This window comes from Malurus melanocephalus, unplaced genomic scaffold, assembly GCF_030028575.1.
Source record: "Malurus melanocephalus ecotype Western Australia unplaced genomic scaffold, MMel_1.1 scaffold_218, whole genome shotgun sequence".
In the NCBI taxonomy this organism is placed as follows: domain Eukaryota; kingdom Metazoa; phylum Chordata; class Aves; order Passeriformes; family Maluridae; genus Malurus; species Malurus melanocephalus.
Genome location: NW_026623450.1, coordinates 121961 through 145052, shown reverse-complemented (window position 1 = coordinate 145052; position 23092 = coordinate 121961).

Below are 23092 nucleotides of genomic sequence, written 5' to 3'. Positions count from 1 at the left end.
CAAAGACCAACGTGAAAACTTGTAATCATGCCAGTCACCTCCTAAACAAAGCAAGTAATCTTGGTGTTACAGACGCTTGTTTCTTAAGGAAGCMCTGAAAAAAACTTTTTCCATGAACACGTTGGTATGAATTGGCATTCTTCCTTGCACAGGAAACCGCAAATTCTTACTGCAGAAAACTTCYAACTCTTGTAAAACAGTCATTAGTTTTGTGTATTAAACGTTCAGAATGTTCTAGGGTTTTTTTTTTTTTTTCATGTGGCCTCTAGAGAGCTGCTCTAAGAAATGCTTCTCCTTTGATAAACACAAGATCACTTGCTCAAATGTTTCCAGTCACTTGTAGTCACTGTGCACGCTCCTGGGGCTTGGATGCCTCTCAAATGCCTGCAAGCCTCAGACCGACCTTATTGCTCCATTATTTTTACCCCCTCGAGTCTGACAGTTGCAGCAATGAACGCGATTCCTGCGTTAAACACAGTGATGTGTTCTGGTGGGGGCTGTGAAACTGCAGCCCTGGAAATGGCCCTGGGTGTGGGCACAGACAGACACACAGACACGGACACACAGACACAGACAAACATACAGACACACACAAACACACAGACAGACACACTGTGCTTGTGTGCACTCCTTGTGTGCAATGTCAACTTGTACACCTCTATAGGTGTGCAATGTCAACTTGTACAACTCTGTAGTATGTGCTATATACTACAGGCTGAGATCTTCAGCTTCAGGTGACTGGAAAAATTCTGTGACTACTGCGCATCCCTCTTTTTCTTTATGCTAGTAATTTTCAGTCTTTGTTTATGATCTGGTCTTATCAGCCTCTTTTTTTCTTTCTTTTTTTTTTATTTTTTTTTAAATCCCTATTCTTTATTTGGTATGCCAGCTATGATCAAACTGCATGTGAAGTAAAACCCTTTCTTAACTAAGAACTGCATCCTTAGGTTTTGTTCCTTTTAAATACACTATCAGAAGTAGAACTCAAATCACACAGCACATTCTTTTTTTTAATCACAGAAGAAAGGACAATGACTAGGGATGTAGCAAATCACATGAGCTAGCTGTGATAGAAGTATTTTTTTTTTTATTTTTTTCTTTGCTTTGCAGGCTACTTGTTTGATTTATCATATCTTCATCAATGTTTTATAGTTCTACTATTTTGGAATGTTAGCTGGGTTCTCAAGTGCTGGAACGTTACTGCTGCTATTTAAGGCAGGACATCTGTCATGATGTGTCTAGAGTCTGATTTCCCCAAGCCTGAACAATTCTTGCCTTTAGGTTCTACCTATGTAGCCACGGCTCTTTCTACACCCTAAAAATAACAGAGGTTGAACAACTCATTTAAAGTCTGTGATTTCTGAGAGCAGCAACTTGCCAGTAGCTTGTCTTGTGTTGTCTGGGCAATGCTTTGACAGAGTTTTAAGAATCTGGTAAACTAAGCCAAATTAACTTTCCCTTTTGGTCAGGTATAACTTTCTGTACTGGAAGGATGTGCACAAAAGAAATGCACACATCTCACAAACAGTGTTAACACTGTCTCGTGCTGCACACACCAACATTCCTGGGACCCAGCTCTAGCAGCATCCTCCTTGTGTCCTACCCTCGGCTCCTCCCTTGTGTTCTGGAAATTGTGGCTTACATATCGACTTCCTTGTGCTTTGGGACYTTTCCCTTGCAGTAGCCTCAGTGTTAGCTGCCCTCTCAACTGTGGTTTATGTCCCAACAGCTGTTCAGTTTGCAGACTTGTATTATAAATGCTATTTACAGGATTATGACAGTATTATTAAGTATTCTATGCACAGGATAATGAGGTTACTCTGTGGAGCCTGAGAACTCTTCTGTAGAACGGGCAGACTCCTAATCTAGATAAATTATTCCCCTTCTCCCACTGAAACCCCACTCTGAAAACTTTGTTCTAGAGACAGTTTAAATGAGCTTTGAAACCTGTATCACAATTTTCAGAATAACTCCTTTATGTCTGAGGCCTTGCAATAATGCCATTTTTGGGGATGAAATTTTATGACTCCAACAACACTCTACTCCTCCCATTTCCCWCTTTCCTTCCTGCTCCCAGCTGAGTGCATGTGCTGATTATTCTGGGATGGCTCTAGTCCACTCCCTCAACTTTGTAMGTGGCTTTGTCTTGGGTTGCTGCTCAGCACATCAGTGTCTGCTGTTMGTGAACCAAGGAAGGTCTCAGACCCCCAATGCATGTGAGAGCTGGTGCAGYAGAGACAGCATCAGGCTGGAGAAAAAATACCTTCTCTGCACAGTTCCCTTTGCCCAACATGGATCCATGCACAAACATGAGGTTTCTGATTGGTTCTGATTTGACAAATTAAAAGCTTTAAAATGGAACACTGAAGCAGTGTTTATTTGAGGCTTAAAATGCTGGGATTGGATTTTTTTCTTCTGTGTTTGTAGCTCCTATACCACACTATGTTTTTACAAGTTGTTTGTTTAAAGGAAGCTTTACACTTCCCAGGGAAGGTYGTAGCTGGGAAAGGCCTGAAACGATTGCAGTTGCTTGGCTCTGCTGGATTGTAACTGTGTATGACTTACTAATCTAAAATTGCAGATGCTTTACTGTTCATCAGATGGTAACAATGCTATGAGAGCATCTGGCATGTTTTGCAGACAGCGTGGCTTACTGCATTTTGGAGTTAGAATAGCCATGGTGACAGCATGTCTCCTGTAGTGGAGGAGAAAATTCTAGAGGATGGAGAAGAAATGCTAAGGAATAAGGAGGTTTGAAATAGCTCTACATGGGTCAATGCAAACAACACAGGAAGTTTTGGGAAGCTTTGTTAAACTCAGGCTGGGTAYTTAAAGGTTTACTAGAGAGTAATACATGCTATTGAACCTGATGGCTGTGGCTTGTGATCATCAGTGAAAGCCTGCTTTTCCACCTGGTTTTGCAATTGGGGATTTACTTTGGCACTAGGAAGATAAGTTTCTTATCTGAGTTAGCAGAATGCAAGTGCCTGGTTGGAAACATTCCCAGCAATGCTCTGATTCCGAGCCTTTTCTGTAGCTGCTCAATAGTGCCACCAATGCATATTTGGCCRCAGAATGGTTATGACAACTTGCATAAACTCCAGCAWTTTTTAATGTCTCAAGAGCACTTTAACGTGGGGTAAAAGCTGGTCATTTATAAACACTGGCTTGAAACAAAGTGATTGGATTTAACAGAACAGCTCAGTGGATGGTCAGCTCCAAGGGCCCTGGCTCCCTAGGAAGTGCCRGCTGAGTTTATTGGAACTATCACTTCTGCCTGCTGACTTCATGGCATCCCTGGTGCAGCCTGGTAAACTGAGTGCCAACCACTGCTCCTGCACACCCACCTCRCAGCACAGGAGTCTTGTGTCCCAAGACATCATCTCCCACACCAAGATCTCCAGATTATTGCTGGGCTCTGTTTGGAAAGGACACCTGAGCTGGCTCYGTTGCTTGCTGCAGGTGTTGAATTCCTCCAGGGTTTCAGAAGGGGCCGTGCCGTACTATCAGTACATTCTCCAGCCTAATTCAAATGCACATTTTTGACCAAAACAAAAGAAAACCTTATCTTCTTTTGCATCTTGACAAAACTTTGGCTCATTATAAAGKATTGAAGTATTTGAGTTAAAGAAAGAAAACCCCAAAGAACAAACCACCAAAGCAATACGATCTGATTTCTCATTTCATTCTGGCAGTAGATGCACAGCCGGTGTGTGAAGTGGACTCATGACTGTGTTAAGCTCCAGATGTGAGAGGGTGTTCTGCATTAYAGGTAGATGAAATAAATTTCAGAGCCATCTGGCAATGAGCAGAGTGCAACTGTTTGACTGCCTTGAGCTTCACTTGTATAAATGAACCTCTTCACAGGTCTTTTGAGGAGTGTCTCAAAAAGATTCTCATTACATTTATTTTTTAAATTTTTTTTTACATTATTGTCTGGTGATCTTATTATCCAAAATACTGCATAATTCAGATCTGGGATTTAGATTCAAAGTTAATATATCTCCATAGCAAAGTCCATGTTGGTCAGAGATTTTGCCATGTTAATTGTTAACAGAGGTGCTCTCACTGCTCAGATGAGCTGCAGGGTTTGTTAGCTGAGCCCTGCTTACAGCACTCTGCTGTTTAAGGGCTATTTTTACTGTCTCACAGCACTGACACGTTTAACTTAATAGATGTGACACTGAAGAGCCTTATCCTGAAATATGCTTCTGGAATTCAGTTGGAACTGTTCAGATTACACTCAAAAAATACTACTTTATATTTTTTCCAGGGTYAACTGCACCATCTATTTGATTCATTCTATTTAAATAATTTAATTTAAATAATATACTKACTTTGATCTTTGAGCACAAGATCTGATTTTATTTGGTTGTTCATAGCACCCTTAGTATTGTGTTTTATGGGGTTTTTTTTTGGTTTAGTTTTTTAAAAATCCTCTTAATAGCTTCTATATTGAGTGCTGTTGTTTAGAGCAAGGATTTATTTGTGTGTGCACCTGATTTACAGGAATCACTGTTATGTTCCAGGTGTCTTGAGAGTCTTGCTTTATCTTTCTGCTGCCTTTGCTTTGTTTCTTTCTTGTGTGGTACCATCTATTTCCAACACCTTGGAACTACAGCTCTCACTCTCATTTATAGGCAAGCCTTCAGTCTTGTTCCATAATTGCTCAGTGAAGAGATCTCAGTTGTTGTTAAGGACATTTGAGATGCTTTGAGGTGCTGCAGATCAGAAGACCATTATAGTTCTGTAAGAGTTTCCCTGTTCTCCAGTGTGGTCACTAACAGAACATTTTTGAAAATTCACATGGGTGAGCAGAAGTGCAATGGGCTACATGAATCCAAAATGTTCCTCATTATGTTATTTTAGGAATGCTTACATTTATTGAATTTATTTTTAATGAAATGGATTTCATTAATAATGGAGTTRTTTTTGGTCATGCTGTCACAAGATGCTTGAGTCCAGGAGATAAATCTGAACATGGGGGATGTCAAATACATGGTAAAAAGATKATCTGGATGGACCAGTGCATGACCTGCTGGGTAAGGATCATGCATCATTAATCACRTCTTTCTGCCTTGTCCAATGAGCCAAATGTTTGATATTCCTTCCATTTCTRAATCTGRACTTTCTAGAGACTGTAGTCAGCAGTGACTGTTGTCTGTGGTAGGATATTCAACTGTTTGTATTTTGGATTCTATGGTCTTGTTTCTGTCATTAGTGGATTCTTGAGTACTTGGGGAGTAGCTTTGGGGTGTGTTCCTCCTTAACTTGCTCCAAAGACTTCATTGCTAGACACAGGCCACATCCAAAGATCCAAACAGTCCCAACAGCTGGGATAACKTGTTTGATGTGGGAGTTGGATGATGTGCTTGTGCATTTTAGGATGATGCATAATAATCTGACCAGGAGAGAGTGCCTGTGGAAAAAAGAAGAGGAAAACAAAATTCCTAATTATGTGACCTCTTATTAGCTTTAGGGAAAGGACTGATGGAAAGCAGGTATTTATTTTAAGAGAGTACATTTTTATTACGAGTCTGCACAGMTTAAATTCTAATTTAACTCTTTAGCCTTTGCCTGACCTCCACCRAATCTTCTCCTTTAGCTGTATTTGCAGTATCTTTSTTTTTTGACMAAAAAAAMCCCAAAAMCATGCACATTTCAATATGCCATTGTTTTGTTTGTGAACCACTCAGTAATTTTGYCAGAGTGGGGAAGTAATGTGAGGTTTGGAAGGAGAGCATGGGTTATGTGAATGATAGTGTCTTAACAAATTTTGTAGGTAAAGRCCAAATGAGGGTAAAAAAAAAATCMAAACTTTTGCAGACTAATTTGAAAYACTTGCTTTTCAAAATTGTTCAACTATTACATGTAGAACTGTCTTTTTAAAGATTTTTCYGCCTTGATTCTTGAACTGCAGAAATAGACAGACACCTGCCTCTGGTTGGATAAGTGCTGGCAAGTTCAAAAGTGTAAGTGGCTTTTGTGATGAACTGGAATTTTGGAGGTGACACTGCTATCAGCTCTGTCTCTGTCCTTGAATGCAGCCAGTCCATTCCTCTTGGTTCCACATTAAACACTTGAGATCACTCCATTTCCTGGCATGTTAGAAGTTCAGCATCTTTACAGCAATGAATACTTKATGCTCCTAATGGCTTTGGCCTAAGTAATTTAAATGGAAACTGAGCAGTCCCTCACTTAAAATGTGCTCCRGATCTTGTTTGTGAATATCACAAATGTTCACAAAGAGATCAACTGATGCATCTGATGCAGTGATGCATCTGATTTTCAATATCTCTCTTAAGGGAGACARTAAAGTATTAAAATTGATGGAACCAAGTGAAAGCTGAAGGGTTTTGAGAAAGAGAACACTCTGGTTTGAAGGACCTTAGAGCTTGGTATTACCATGGAAACTTACAYACCAGGAATGCCATAGACATAAATTACAATAAGGAGATAGCATGGAAAACAAAGAGTTGGAGAAGTGAGAGAATCYAAGAAAATCAACTTTGCAATAATGAATTCTTGAATATATGGAGTTTTTTGAAGAAGTGGTTAAAAACTGTAATCTGCATAATGGAATGTGTGTACTGGAGGAAAAAAGTCCTATTATTGTGAAGTCAGAGCATGCAAAWGTCTCTAAGTCTGAAGAAATAGTTCAAAAATTCATTTTGAGAACTTGGAAGACAATCTAATAAGTGTTTGTGGAAATGTGCTCCATAGTACTGTTAGGCTGTCAGAAGATATTGGTTTACATGCTAATAAAATACCTCTTTCAGAAGTGTTGCTACTCAACAAGAGTAAGAACATTTTACTTTGGTTTTGCAAGGCCCTTTTGGAAGATGTCCGACACAACTGATGCCCCTGCCAAAGGAGATAAGAGACACATTGTAATGGAACCATCTCTGATGTCACATTTTAGTTGTTAAGGAACTATTGAATAATGAAACCTTTAAATCTAAGGCCATATTTCATTTTGGCTGAAATTGGATTTATTTAATTACAGTTGTGCTCCATTTCTAGGGGGTTTATGGGACAATTTTGACAGTTGTAATTGTTCTTGCTCAGATAAGCAGTTGAGTGGGCTATTGAATGCAAGTTTCATTAGACATTGGTGTTTGCCTGTGTTAGGATATGATTTCAGGATGGATGACTGTGACTTGAATAATGGCAGCTGGTTCACAAATATTAAAGGTATCTTCTCTTTGCCAGATGTATCAGAATCAGCTTTGCTGGAATTATTTGAATGTAGAGTCAGTGAAACCTGTGTACAAGGATCTGAGCAAAATTTAGATTATTTGTCTCTGATATCCACACTCACATTGTCTACAACATGCAGCAATTGCAGCACTTTTTAAAATTTGAATTTGAGGGATGAGCTGGTTCATGCAGCTAGTGCTTGGCTTTTATTCTKGTATATCTAATTGATATGTGGAAGGAATTCAAGCTGCAGATTGAGGAGTGAGTGTGCCTGTGAGAGCTCAAGCAGTGTGATTTGCCCTCTGAACTCATGACTGAAGCTCTAACTATAGTCTGTGTTTCTGGCCACTGTTTCTGTCCCGGGGCATTCCGTCAGGAGAGATTCCTGCTGCTGTTCCTCGCACCCTGGCCCATGGCAGAGGTGACTCTCTCAGCAGGACTGCGCATTGCAAAAAGCACAGCCCCAATTTCTAACCATGGCCTGGCTGAGCAGAGCTGTGCAAGTGCAGGTCAGAAGTCACTGAGATAACCCAGCACACTTGGCCTGCGAGTGCTGATAGATGAAGTGGGTGTTTTACAGCACATACGCTCTAGACTGCAAGGAAGATGCTGAAGACAATAGTTGATTCTTAGAATTGCTGTAAACCCTGAAGTTTTCATCTGTTTGTGTTGTGAGGCTTGGTTCGGGGTTTCTTTTCCTTCTCTTTTTTCACCTGTAAATAGGAAAATTCATTTGAACTTAGATGAATTTCAGCAATGATGCAAATAGTTGCTTTTTGCGTTAGCACAGTATCTTCCCTGGCTGAGAGAGAATTGCCTTTCTACATCATTTCTAGCTTTTCAGTGGCTTATTATCATCCTTAAAAAAAAACCCACCTCACTCATTTTAAGTGAAACATGGTTGTTTAAAACTCAATTAAAAAGAGAAATAAAATGCACCCATTGGGTATATTTCAGAAAATGCACTTGCCTGCTGCTGGCTGTCTGGCAAACAGCATCTGCCCTAGACAGATTGGGAATTTCCATGGAGCTGGGCAAGAGCGAGAGGACAGCCCGTGTGCAGGGCAGGATGGGGCGATGTCTGTGCAGTTTCTCAGGCGCTCGGAGCAGGAGGGGCTGTCCCTGTTGCGATGCTTTCCCAGCTGTGCCGTGGGGGAGAGCAGAGCTGGCTCATTCTGCCAGCAGTGATAAGTCCTCCAGGTGGGGATCCCAGTAAACATGCTGTGGGAATCACAGCYCTGCTTTCCTGGGAGTTACACGAGGCAGAGATGTTCTTCTGGCACTTGTTCTGCTGGAAGCTTCTTGTCGCTAACAGCTAAATATGCAAAGCAATCAAACTGTGGTTCTTCCAGCCCTCCTGGTGTTCTGACTTATGGTACCTTCTTCTGTTTTCAGAACTGAATTTGTCAGCACAGACAGACTACTTCACTCTGAAAATGTAAAATCTTACCATAAGTGCTGCTTGTGCTGTAATAAACATAGATTCCTTCACAGGATCTGCATATCATGCTTGCTTTTTCTCCCCGCTGTTCATTCACTATCCTGCCAACAGCACAGATACCTTCTGAACAGGTTTGTGCAAATTGAGTGGTGGTGTAATTGCTTCCAGTAAATTCAGACTGTTGTATTCTACATCCAGTATTCACAGCTCCATTACTGACTAACAAGACTGTTCTTGGCCACAATGACGTGCACCTCAAAATTGCTCTGACCTAAGGCTTGAGTTATAATTTGAGACAGTTACCTTAAACCAAAATAACCGAAGTCCATAAATAAACTATTAAGCAAAGTAAACTTATTAATGGCAGAGACAGCAAGGAACTGTGCAAACCCCAAAGGCCAAGATTATCTCTACCATAATTATGTAGTCTACTAAGTAAGGAAAATTTCCAGAGCTTTGCATTTGTGATGTACTTCATAAAGCAAACAAAAAGACTAAAGGCTCCAGAGGCTTTTTGAGTTTTTGCAGAGGGTTAAATGTTAATATTTAATTGTTTTAAAGTATTTGCTAGGTGATATATGGCAAAGTTGTACCAGGTATGCCTTAAGAAATAAACTTATTTGTGCTGAATTTTGTGACCAATATAGCTGTATTTCCAACAGTAATCTGTTCAAAATAGCCTTTAAATGTTCAGTCAGGTTTTTGTTACTCACTCTGCTAGATGATATATATTGCTAAATGCTTTCTCTCTTCTCTATTCTAATTGTGGTAATGAAGTGAACATTGCTGTGACCTTTCTGTTTCTGCTTTGACACTATTAACACATCCCTGTTCTCATCCCATATATCCTCTCTAATTCTCCCACCTAAGACAGCTGTACCAACACAAGTACTAGGAAGAATACAACAATTGGCACTAGAAAAAAGTGCTGCCCAGAACATGGGTGTTGGAGGAGAGAGACAGCTGAGGTGTTCAGCCATTGAGCTGATGGACTTCATCCTAATGGATTGTCCTGTCTGGTCTTTGAGGTAGCCAGCCCCAAACAGTGACAGAGATCCATCCAGCCCTCTGGAGATCATAGGAAGCTGTAGCTTCCTTTTGGGGTSCTTTAAGAATGGATTGTGTCTCCAGCTTTTGAGAGAGGAGAAATGTGTCTCATYTTTTGGGGACACCTTATCTAGGGAACATCCTGAAGACTGTCTTGCCTTTTTTTGGTTGGGTGTTTTTTTTGTTTGGTTGTTTTGTTTTTTTTTTCTTAGATGTTGTCCAATTGAGATAAAGTGCCATGCATACCTCTGATACAGGAATGTGTACTTGTTCAGATAAATCTGTGTGATGCTCCACACCCAAATACAGAAGGAATCATGGAAAGAAACACCAGCACATGGTGATCTTGTAGAGGCCCCTTCTGTGCCTCTTCCCTTTTACATCCCTTCTACTGGTGCTTCCTGCAAAACAGAGACCTGTCCTAAGTGTCTGCATCAGCACAGATCCCTCTGTAAGCTCTATTTTACCTCACTAAGTCTCTGACTCAAAGTCCCTACAGAATTTGGAAATCTGAGTGATGGAAGCCAAAGACTTAGACTAAAATGGGTGTTCTGTAGAAAAAAAAATTCCCTTCCTTAGACAAATAATCTAAAAAATTGCTCCAGTGAGTTAATATGAATCTCAGTGCTTTTTTAACCTTTTGTTATTTATGTTCACCAGACCCCTGTGAAATTGAAGAGCTCCCTTTATCTCAAATGATGGACTGAGGGCTGGGTTATGGGGCTGCCTGCCATGTTTTCACCCACATGTACCAGCTTCCCCCTTTGCCCCGCTCTGCTCTCCTGACCCCGCACTGAGTCATCTGTGTTTAATATGGACAAGAGCAATTGAATTATTTTTATGGTGGCTGGTCTGAAACGAGTCAGGGTCAAACGTTGTGGAGCAGGGAAGGGAGAGGAGTGGGAATCTGGCAGCCAGCAGCTGAGATTGCCACGGAGCCACAGACCAAGCCCGGTGCCTTTGCCAAGGTCACACAAGCTTCTGTCAGCAAGAAACTGAAACCTCTCCTGTGTTACACAGGGTGCTGACCACAGCTCTGTCAAATRCAGTAACTGGTAGGAAGTGGCTTTAGATTTTTTCTGCTTGAGTTTATTGTTTGTTTGCAAATACTGATGTATGAATTAATAGATCCTTTCTAGTGTATGCTTTCTATTAATAGATGCTTTCTGGTTTATGCCAAAATCCAAATCCACTTCAAAAKGTACTGAACTGGTCATAACTGTAGATCTTCAGGTGTGAGCTGGGTGCATTCCATGAGGCATTCATAATTAACTYGAGTTAACTTGCCCTTAGAAATGGGAATTTTGGTTAGACAGTGTTCTATCAACTACAGTCCTTATGTATAAGGACTACTGGCCTTCAAAAAAGATAGCTCAGGAGTTAGTGCCTGAAATRAATCATTACATGGTATTGTATTGCATATTTGACAAAAAAATCAGTTGGTCTAAACTCTAATACAGATTTTAGAATGGAGCATTTCACCAGGACATGCAAATTGCTGGATGCACACAAATTTCTGGATGCACAGAATTCTGATCTATGTACATTATGAAAGCTATGCTGAAAGTAAGGGTCTGAGGGCTTAGGTCATATATTCTGGCATCWATTGCCATGCTCGATTTTTTTGTTGGAATTCATTTGGGAGGAAAGGAACTAGGAAACATTTTTGAGTGAAGATTWCGGAGCTCTGTGCTGGTTATGAAGCTGTGTGTGTCATTTCACTATTTTTAAAGTTTCTTTAGAAAGAGGGCTAGCCAAAAAATATTCTGGACATGACTGCAACATATGTACATTTTCTTTACCCAATACACTACAGTTAATTCAATTTGAAGTGTTTTCTCCTAGCTCTGACAAATTTTATTGAGCTACTAATTGCCAATTTCTGTGTCTGGTTGGGTTTTTTTTTGCTTTGTTTTGTTTTTGTTTTTTTTTTTTTTAACTTCTTGAAGTCGAAGGAAGCTTGTTGCAGGTGGGGTTTTTGTTTTTTTTTATTTTTTTAAACAAGGATAGTATTGGAGAAACCTGTCTCCAGCAATCTAATATATTGTCTGATGTTCTTCTAGGAACAAATATATCATGTGGATTTTTATGTAGGAGGCTTTTTAAACTTTTAAAGGTTGGGTGTTAGCCACACGGTTCATGTGACATGACAAATGTGGAACATCTGTGTACTGGTGCACATCACTGTTCTAAAAGTCATTCCCCTCACCACATGTGTTGAATTAAAGACAAGAATTTAGAGAAAAAAGTAGTTGGAAGGACACATTCTGTCAAATACAATGGGAAGGATCTGTTGTGCAAGCTGTTGGAGCTCACTCACACACTTCTGCAGTCATTTATTCAGAGGTCTGGTGTGCTCTGTGCCTCGACTATTCCTCCCTGGGAGCCAGGAGAGCGGTATTGTGCTTTCCTAGCTGGTGGCAAACTGTTTTCTGGATGGAAATTAGGAGTTTAGCAGAAGGCTAAACTCTTAAGGAATTTCTAATAAACTAAAGGGATTTCTCAGTGTAGTTTCTTGTTTGAGTGATGTTTGGGCTGTGGGTGGCTGAGCTGGCTTCCTTGTGCTGGAAATAAAGTGTGGCCCAGTGGCTTAAACCAGGATCTCTCATATTAAAACATGAATCTTATTCATAATTCTGCCTGAAAGGATCTTGCTTGGTGACCAATATCCTTGTAAATCCTGAGTGCTGCTGTTTGTCTCCACACTGCAGCTGCAGTAAGARTTCTTGGCTATAAAACAACTGTGATACAGAAAAGCAAACAAAAGCAATTCTTATGGGTAAGATTTGACCTGAAGCATTCTRGGCCAGAAGCTCCAAGTCCTCGTTCTTCTGGAGGGATTCCCAAACTGCAGGAAGGGTGCTGTACTTCATTACAGCCTGTGCACGTGGGGCTGTCACCTTGGTCCAACAGGAGGRGCTGCCAGTGTTGGATTGCAGGGTACAGTAGATCCAAAAATCAGAGTTGAGTGCAGGTCACAACTTAGGCTGAGGTGAAACTCAAGTGCTGGGCTGGTAAAAAGCTCACAGCTGTGCARAAGGCAAGCAGCAGATATTAATGGACAGTTGTCTTCCTAGTGACTTGGAAGTATTTGAGAAGCGGTCTGAAACTGTGTGGGTTTGAACACATCATTAAGTAGTGGTTTTTTAAGTAATTTAAAGCTCTCATTCAGATATTGCCATTACAGTTAAACATTTGTTGAGTTCTGGTACTCACTTTGGTAGCAATCAGTATTAAAAACTCACTGCTCACTTTCTAGTTTATCTTCATAGACTCAAATCTGGGACTGCAAATATAAGGCTCTTTTAGTTGATCTGAACTTAGTTTCAAACATCTGCCTCTGACCTGATTTCTGAATACTTTTTTCAAACCTTTTAGCTGTTTTCATGCTGTGCTTAACTCTTTCTGAATTTGATATTTCTGAGGCTTTTAAAACCTTTTCAAAAGGTAGTTTATAGGAGCTTCTACTCTAGAGTGGATGCAAAAAGCTCTTGTTCCAACCTAGCCATGTATGCCTGCTTTTCAGAGCTGGGAAAGATTTCTCACATTGAAAATATCATTTCACTTGGAAACAGCTTCTGAATATTCCCTGTTTTTAGAGGAGGTGTGAGAAATGGTCTGAAGCAAAGGGAGCATCTTCTGGGATTTGTTGTGCAAAGGCAGGTGAATAGGGAGTGGACAGARGTGGCAGAGAAGACCTAAATAATTTGGGCATCCATTTCAATTGTTCTGTTCTGTTGGAATTTGCTGTGCTCTAAGTAAGTAATTCTTACAATAAAACTCCAGTTAGCCCATAACAAAAGGTAGATTCTTTAACATTAAAAGCTGTGGGGAAACCACTTTTGTGTGAATTCTAAGGTGACAGTTTTTGAAGCTAACTTAATTTTTTTTGTTTGTGTTTTTTGGTTGAGGGGTTGGTTGCTTGGTTGGGTTTTTACCCTTTCTGAAAGCTGCTAATCCAAACTGAGCAGCCCAGTCCTCTGTGAGCCCTGTGTCTCCAGGGAGTGAGGACTTGTGCAAAGTTTTCTATTGCATTTCCAGCAAACTTTGTGTCCTCAGTGGCTACAGGAAGTACATCTGAGTCACCAGCTCTGTCCAGAGGCACTTTGAAAGTCTGATGCAGAATCTGGGGTGATCTTATTGTAATTTGTCTGGTACAGGATTTGCCCGAGCCCAGTGTTTCTATTTTGAATGTTTTTTAATTTAGCATTGTAAAACTGTAGTTAGGAAACAAATCTGTCCATTCAGAATGTGTGGGTGTTGAATTCAGCTCGTTTCAAAGTAGTTAAATGTGGCTTTGATGTAAATTACTTTATGTAAACACAGCAGTAACTTCACATCCTTAGAACAATTGAAGTTCTGTAGCTTCTTTAACCCATGCTCCAGTTTTGTTAAACAATTGAGAGTAATCCTGAGAGGCCCTTCTGACTTCAGTCTGTTTCATTGCATGAAAATCTTCTTCAGAGTGCTGGGAAAAAAAAAAAAAACTGATAATTTTTCTAAGTCTTCGAAGCGACTTCTGATGTTTTGAGTCTTTGTTACACTAGAGGTCAGTGTATGATGGGAGCTTCTGTGCTGTGGTGTAGAGTTTCTTGCAGAATCCTATTTCATCAACTTTGAAACCAGATTCTAAGAGAAACTGTAGCCTGTTACTATGGAAAAAAACTTAACATTAAAGTGTCTTGTGACTTTCTTGGCTGAAGGACTTTTTTGAGCTTCCTATTATTAATTCTCCTTGCCTAATGAATATTAGGCAAGTGTCAGTGAGAGTTCTTTGATGTGGTAAGTATGAAAGTGCACAGTCAATTGCTCCAGCGTGCACCTCAAACRTTTATCTTTCACTGCAATACCATCATTTTTTTGTTTAAATATATTTCTTTATCTCAGTGTATTTACTGGAGTCGTCCTTAGCTTGTGCACGGTASCTGTTAAGGGCATGGTGGGAGAATTGCACATGCATCTATTATTTTTAGAGTAGGTGTCTGCTTCCTGAGCACTGAGCTGGTGACTTCCAGGTGGGTGTTGAGGGAAGCACAGTCAGGATTCTCTCCTGATACTTGCAGAGATTCTTTCCTCAGCGGGTCTTCTTCAACTCTCTGGAAAAGGAGTTTCTTTAAACATCTGGAATGGGCGAAAGCAGATTGTTCCTGCAGCCATCATTGAGCAGGGGCACTAGAGGAGCTGGTAAAACTGCAGCAGGGTGATGGGAGGTGAAATGGGAGAGAAATGCACGGAGGGAGAGTCCTGCTGACTGGGACAGATTACATCACTAATGACAATTCAAGTAAGATGGTGAAAAAAAACAACCTGGTAGGGTGGATTAGAGCTCTCGAATGTTTTCTGACGACAAACAAGAGTGCCTGAATCCTGTTACTGTTGTGTAGAGTTCTTCTGAAATGCCTCAGAAAAATGAAAGAACATGGGATGTTAAGAGTTTACAGTCTTGCACCAACACCGAGGGTAAGGGCAGGCATAAAGCTGAATTTTGCTGTTCTGAGTGTTCAAGAGACCTGAACTTGTACAGATTAACATCTTTGTGGCCTTTCTTTTGGGTGAAGTGGGAGTGGGAGGTGACATAGTGGAAGGAAAAGCTGCAGTCAGAAAATCTCCTTTGCACTTGGCTGCTGCCCAGGATGTTTTGTTACATGCCTCTGGAGCATTAGGAAGGGTAACACTTCAGCTGAGATAGTGTGAAGGAGCTGCTAGRCTGGTTTAATTGAACTCTCTGTGAGGGTTCCTGGCTTCGCAGGAAAGACACTGCATTCCTCTGCATCTTCCCTAGGTTTTGCCAGGCTTTTTTTTTTTTTTTTTCCTCCTGTAAAAAAATGAGAAGGTACCAAGGCTTTGCAGAATGGGGCTTTATCAAAACATCTCTGTGGTGTTAGGCTTCCTTTGGTTAGGCAAGAGCTTGAGAAGGTGAGGGCTTTGCAAATCTGATGTGATGTAAGTCATTAGGCAACAAATAAAACATCTCAAAAATTTCRTTCCTTTTCCTGTCCTTTTYTGACTGGAGTGACACAACCTTAAYTTGYTTCAGTGAAACTCTTCAAAATCTGTTCTGYATGTAAGAGCTCAGGAACTAGGAGGTTTGTCTTGAAATAAAGAAGGCAGTGTACATGTCCTGTAGTGAACAGCCTGATGGATCACTGCAGATCCTTGCAGAGCAGCTGAATGTCTGTGCACGTAGTGACAGTCTTTCTTGGATCAGCTGTCAAGTGGATCAGTCCAAATGTTGATGGTATCTGCACCTAGAAGAATATTTGTCTAGAAGAAATGTAAGTTTGATTATTCTCCTGGATGAAAAATGGTGGATCTTTGTGGCTAAGCAGAGATTGTTACTCACTCACCCTCTTTCTAGTTRATCATATCAAGTATCTAAATGATATTTTCGTGTCTGTCTTTCCTTCATGATATACTGACTAATTCCAGAATCTGTCGGTTGTGTAATAAAGCAGAGTCCATCAAAAGGGCAAAAATTAGTATTTGGAGTGCCTCTTCCTGCTTTTGTTCTAAACTCTCAAAATGCAGGGGTTATCGACATGCAGTTCAAGTGGCTTGCCAGGCATTTGTCAGATGAACTGTAGAGAGAGCACAGAAAGTTGCAGCCAAGGTCAGTCTTGAAAAGATTAGAATTCAATTGCCAGCCCTCACATTTTGATTTCAATCTCAGTGTTTCCTGGTAGGTACTCTGTGTTTCTTAGGTCGTACACTGTCAAAGATCTGTAGAATATAGTGGCATAGGCAAATATATATATATATGTAAAATTTAAAAAAACAAACCCTCTGTCAAGATATTTCAACTTATACCAGTTATTCAGGTTCCTTTGAAAGGGTAGGCTTTGACAGGCTTCARAGCTGCAGGCCTTCAAAACTGCAGCACCCCAGTCTTCTCTCTCTTGTACCAATACACAAATGTAGCATTTGCCTAAAAAAGGAAGAMTTAATAAAATGTACTAGTGAGACAGTGGCAGTGTGCACCAGGTTTAACGTGTTTTGTGCATTTTAAATGTCCCCTCTTCTCACTTCACAATTGCTTCCAAGAAATCTGTGAAGTAGTTGACCAAAACTGTAGMTGGATTTCAAATCCTTTCTTTTCTGTTTTTTTAAAAAATACTGATCCATAAATAGGAAGAAAATAAGAACAGCAGAAGTAATCAAGCCACCCTACAGTTGAGTAGAAAGAAGGAAATTAGAACCAAGAACTATGTGATGGTGGAGTAATCAGTTTATCTTYCTTCCAGCTATCCATTGTTGACCATCATTTTTCTTCACCTTTCCTACCAGACTTAAGTGAATGCCCACTCATTTACTCTTCTAAAGTGCAGGAATTCTCATTTGAGGGGAATGGAGTTGGAATGTGAAAACAATGGTACGTGGTTTACCATACTCGTGGAACTTTAGGCCAGTTTCCTCCCTGAAATACAAAGATAAATGTGGGTAGATTTAAAAAACTGGCTTAGTTCAGTTGTAGTGAGCAGCTACACAACATTAGGGAGAAGATTGGTTTGCTGCCTTACTTCATGACTACCTAAGGTGATCTGTGTTTGGAGGTCTGCTTGTCTTTCAAAATCAGAATCTTTCCCAAATCAGGAAAATTTTCTGTCTTATCTGTCTTTTCAATGAATTATTTTTGTTTTGACCTCTTCTCTAGATGCTGTTATTAGAGTCTGACGCGTTCAGCAGCTGCAGGAAGCAGAGCAGTGACCTGACTGCTCTTGAAAGTTGTTGCTCTGGTCACATAGGGTATCATGACTTCATTTTGTACCTTGTAATAGATTAAAAAAAAACCCAAGTTGAATAAAGCAGTTGTGGAAGTGAAAGCAATATATTTGGCACCTAAAGATACACAGGCGAGCTGAGCCTGACCTGAGCAGGAGTAAAAAATGTTATTTCACTTACCAGCTGTAAGGGGAAGGAGACAATAATCTGCAGTAGCACAGACTGCTTCAGGTAGTTCAGATCTGCCCTGGAGAGCTCTTCACTGCTCTGTGGAAAGGAACAACTGCCTAAGGTGCAGAATAGACTAAGAAGCCTGGARAAGTTGGTTATTTTAAGTTTTTATGAGTTCAGGGAATTGACATCTCTAAGGACAGTGTGGTGCAGGGATAATTCAGCTAGTTTGAACAATCTAACATGGACACTTGATTAACATGAGCATTCATGTGGGCTCAATCACCCTGCAAATAATGTTACAGGTACAGCTAGAGGTGTTTTGTATTAGCCAAAGAAGAAAATAAAACCAGTTGTGGTTCAAGGTGTGGGGATCCGAATTCAGGCCATGTGCCAGTGGTGTTTGCAGAACTGCTGGATAGGTCAAGTACTCTACACTAGGAGAAGTCTTGGGTCTGTCTCCTGATTGCTGTGGTTCTAGAAAGAGAATTGGCTTCTTTGGTTGCATCCAGTGGTGCTTTAAATTAAAGATTTTGAGGGTAATAGTATTTTGCTAGATGCTGCTGGTTTCATTATTGTCTCTGGTGCTGCTCGACCTTATTGGAAAACTGATACAGACTTCCTGTGGGGTGACTAAGAAAAAGCTGAGAGTTTCTAGAGAAACTGGTAGYTCAAGAATGTCTCCTGTTGAAGGGTCAGACTAGTAACTGTGGAGGGTCAAGTTCCTTGGGGTTCCCAGAAACCTGCAAGCACTCCCTTTCTCTGAGTGTGGCTGCAGTGCCATAGCTGAGCTCTGAAGAGGGCTGTTGCTTGTGCAGATAAGCTTGGGCAAGGTAGCAATAAGCTCTAAACTGTTTCATCCCCTGCAGTCATCCAGTTCATCCCCTCAGTGCATCTGCCTGCTGGTTCTGAAATGGTTGTCACACCCTGGCATGCMCTGTGGATCTCACCCTTTCCCTGCTGTGTTTGTTTCTTGTAGGAGGAGGAGGACTGCCTTTGGATTGTGAGCTGCTTGGACAAGGTGATGCAGATGTACCTGGAGGGTCAGGCCTGGAGGGCTGGGATTTAAGGTAAGCCTTTGCTGAAAAAGAGATGCAGATGTGAACCRAGAATTGTGGATTGTTGTTTTTCTTCCCTTTTTTTTTTCCCTGGAGTTGTTTGTATCAAACGTGTAAAGGAGCCATGTGTGCTTCCTAGTGCATATGTACTTTAATAAAATGCAGTGGTATAATATTTAAGATACTAGAGTAGCCCTTAGGACCTTCAGAAAATCTAATTGGCATTTAAATACCTAGGAGAGGCTAATGCTACCTTAAGAAGAAATGTTATTCAATAATAAAGTTAYAGTAGGACTTCTTGAAACTTCATCTCAGTATTCACTGAGAGGCAACAGGCAGCTAAGATGGACCTCCTGTTCCAGCCTTTCTATTATTTGTTCTTCTAAATATTGTGTAATAAAACACTTTCAACCGTTCAATTSCTTCAAATGTAACATTTTAAATAATTACAGGTTTGTACTTTCTTTCATGTTACTCACTGTACATGTTGCAGACTTTTGATTAAATCTTTGCAGTTTCGGTTTGATTCAGGTTTTTCTCAGTTCTTGGCTGTGGAAAAGCATTTCCCTATGTGAACACAAACCAAGAACAAAAGGGACCTTTTTGTGTGTGTAAGTGCACAGCAAGTTCTGWTGGTCCCACAAAGGCAGAGCTTGCATAATTTCTGTAATGCATGGGACTAATCTTGCTCTTGGACAATTGTGTCATTTTTGTTACTGGAAAGATGTGATTTTAGGATGTGATCAGGAATGTCTCATGGTTTACATCAGCAAAATTATTATATAGATGATCTATATTTTTACCTTCCTAAAAGAGAATTGATGTCTAATATGCCAGGCAAGGGCTGTCCTCCTATGAGTTCTCTTGCCACCTGTAGTCTGTGTTTTCTCTCAGAGATGTGGAAGGCACCATTTCAGTTGTTACTCCAGAACTRTGTGAGAGCTGTTTTCCTTGCAGCTTATCATAGCTTCTGAAGTTTGGGAGAACTAGGTGTAAAGAGTGGAAGCTTGAATTAATTCTTCTGCTGGTTTTAAAATGTTACTTAAAAAGAAGAAAAGCGAGGGACTACCCTTACATGCTCTAGAAAGATTGAGAAGTTGAAAGGCTTGGCAGTAGAAAAGCAAAACCTAACCTTGATTCCTSAAGACTGAGCTTGGAGCATGATCATGGAAAACATGAACTGAATCTTGACAGCWCAGGATTAAAGCATATGAATAAAGTCTCCCCCAAAAATGTTAGAGCAGGCACATCACATCACAGTTCTTAGCTGCATACTTTCTGTGCAGTGAATAATTTAATGAAGGTGAGCAGAAGTGGCGTGTTCTTGCAAGACTAATACAGGTGCTGAAAATTATGTGAACAGTCATGGGAATTTAGTTTTTTAAGGGTAATGTGTACTTAACTTCTTTCAACAAAAACTCAAGTAAGTCAAGCCTTCAGAGAATTTCTTGCTGAACTTGTTTCTTAGTATATACTATCATAAAATGGTTGTAACCTTCAGAAGATGATGCTATTAGACCATGAGTATCCTGATGTATTTTAAAAAGTCAGCAACTAAAATAATGTTTGTTTTAGTAGGGAATTTACATAACTGGAGTTTGCTAACAGTATGCAATTTACACACTTGATGTGACAAATCTGGCCATTGATAACTGAGCCTCGGGCTATTTGGATATACAGTGTTCAGGTGAACATGTTCAAGTGTTTCAYAGCATCTTGCAATACTATGCAGTATTTACTGTACCTGTTACTGCCTTATAATATCATACATTAGGCAACTACTGGACTTCAGATTATCAGACTGAAAAATAAGGGAAAAGCATTGGTGATTTCTGGAGGCCATGACCCAGCTTTCTGCTTTGTTGCTGGAGTTGCATCTGARTAAGACCAACCAGTTAACTTTAGAGGCTGGGAAATGTGCAGGGCACAGTCAGATGAGTCACACTCTCTTTTCATATCATTACAGTCGAGACAGTTTATGGACAGGTATTTTGTTTTTTTAATTTATAGTGTGTTAGCTTTGCTAGCAGCATATAATTTATCATAACTTCCACAAAGTCAACAAAGCCAAGGCTTCATGTGCAAATTCGTGTTCTGTCTTGCTGGACACTTTAGCAGTCTTGCTGATATGTGAAGAAACATACAGTGTTCCTTCTGATACTGGGGTATTTTTAATTACATACATTTCAGCCAATTCTTGCTGGCTAGTGTAGTTTGAAAAACAGTGAACTGTTTCTGCCAGCTGGTATAGAACTGGAACATTTGGGATGCCCAGTTTTTATAAATCTCATGTCTGTGAGGCATTCTCCTTCASGTTAATGTTCTTGCTAGCCTAGCTGAAAACATCATCCTCTCTCTTCTGAGGATAAAGGCAAATAGATGTATTTCCTATTTATTTCCTCAGATATGTGAGATTTTTCCTCTCTACTAGGGTTTCAATTCAGCTGCTTTTCCAAATATCTGTAAGCTGAATTATTAATGCTTGCACCATTTTAAAAAATAATGCATGCAGTACCTCACCATCCCCTGGTCAGGTCCCCCTGACCCAGCAGCTGGGGTTATTTTTTCGCTGTTTTGAGAACAGTTTGCTTGAACTTCCGCATTTTACTGTTCCAGGACAGTGGTACTTGCATAAGACAAGCTTAAAGGAAATGTCATCCCGTCAAAAAAATGTCGAAAGTAGTTTGCTCTTACACAGCTATGACAATGCTTTTCTTAAAATGTGTTTGTTTGGCATAGTATGTGTTGTCCCTGTGTTCTCTGGTAGCGTTTCTCACACTCAGTTTACCTGAGGATGGGARTGTTAATGTTGGATTAGCCTGGTGTCTTGTGCATAGAGTCAAGGTCTTCAGTTGTGTTTAAAATTCTCCAGCTCTTCCCCTTCTACCTTGTTGGTAAACACGAGTGTTGTGCTGTTTTCTCTMTAAGGTTTCCCCCAGGTTTTGGGATTGCCTTCCTTGATTTTTATTGTCATGAATTTAGTTTAGAGCATTGGAAATTTTTAATGAAGATGTCAAGTGAAAAAGAGTGGAATAAGACAAGTGCAAAAGCTTCTTTCTTACTGCTGCATTTTTCTTCAGATTAATAATTGTTGATAAGAAAGAAGCTATGCCTGATAATAATTCCTGAAGTTTGACATGTATCTCTGCACATGGGCTGTTGCCAAATGTCCTTAGCTATTTATTATGGTCAAAACAGTGTCCTGACTCTTTGAAAATTGTGAGCTTTGGATGAAACCACAAATCCATTCAGCTCTGACACTGTACTTTCTGTAGTATTGCGTTTGAGAAGCAGCTGTCCACCTGGGTCATTTTTCCCAAATTTCCATCCACTGAAAAATTTCAGTTTTGTTTCTAGGATCTAAATTACTCATGCCTCCTCCCAAAACCTTTATTGCAGTCCCCCCCTGAAAACATAAGAAATTTTCAACTTTAGGAATATGTTTCCCCTCAAATTGTAGTGACCCAGGTGTGTTGTTGTAAAGCCCACTGCAAAGGGAGAGAGGGTCAAGAAATCTGAGAAGCAATCATTCAATTGTGCTGCTTTTGCTAATTTCTCAGAATTGTGGATTCTGACTTTATTAGTGGCTTCCACAAACCTTGGTGTTAGYGACTTGCAACTGATACCTTTTCTAAAAACAGAAGGAGGGAGAAGAGGGAGTACTCTGTTTATTTCAACAACCACAAGCAACACTTCCAAAATACACTTGTGGTTGTATCGCAGAGTTATGAATCTTAGGTTATCTAGTGGTGAGTAATGTGGTGAGGCAGTAGCCTAATATGTCCATGCTTTATTTAGAAAAGGTAGTTCTTATCAGAGGCAAGGAGCACCGGTGTTTCATTCTCTGTGCTCGCCGGATCCCTAAGCACAGATACCGAGTCTGTTGACAGTTCATGGTGCCAAGATACAKCAGCTCCCTTTCAGGGTCTGACTGCAATACAGAAAGGATCTTGCAATACAGAAAGAAACAAAATCCCTTCCCCTCCAGCTGCTCACCCAAATGCACTTTTTAGGCTGTCTTGTGGTTTGGTCAAAGTAAACAATGGGTTGTGATATCTCTTGACCAGATAGATTTTTAATTTTTTTTAAACACTATTATCTCACCAGAGAGGAGGCTCACAAATAGATTGTAATAGCTTCCAAATTCATCAGGCAGAGCCTATATGATACCAATTATTACACTTAGAGAATCCTGGAGGTTAAGAAAAAAACAGAGTTAAGCCTATAGAGTCTGTGKGTGTGTCTTCAGTAAGACAGCAATCTTTTACTGTTCTGCCTATTTAAAAATAAAATGGGGGAGGAAATCCTCCCAGGCAAGCCAGGGAATCCTCAGTTTTGGGATTATATACAGTTTGCATTGAAGATAAGCTGGGTTGGAGGGCATAGGCTTTGACACAAAACATGTGGCTTTATTCCCATGGACAGACAATGCAACTGAGCACTGTGGGACTGTCCT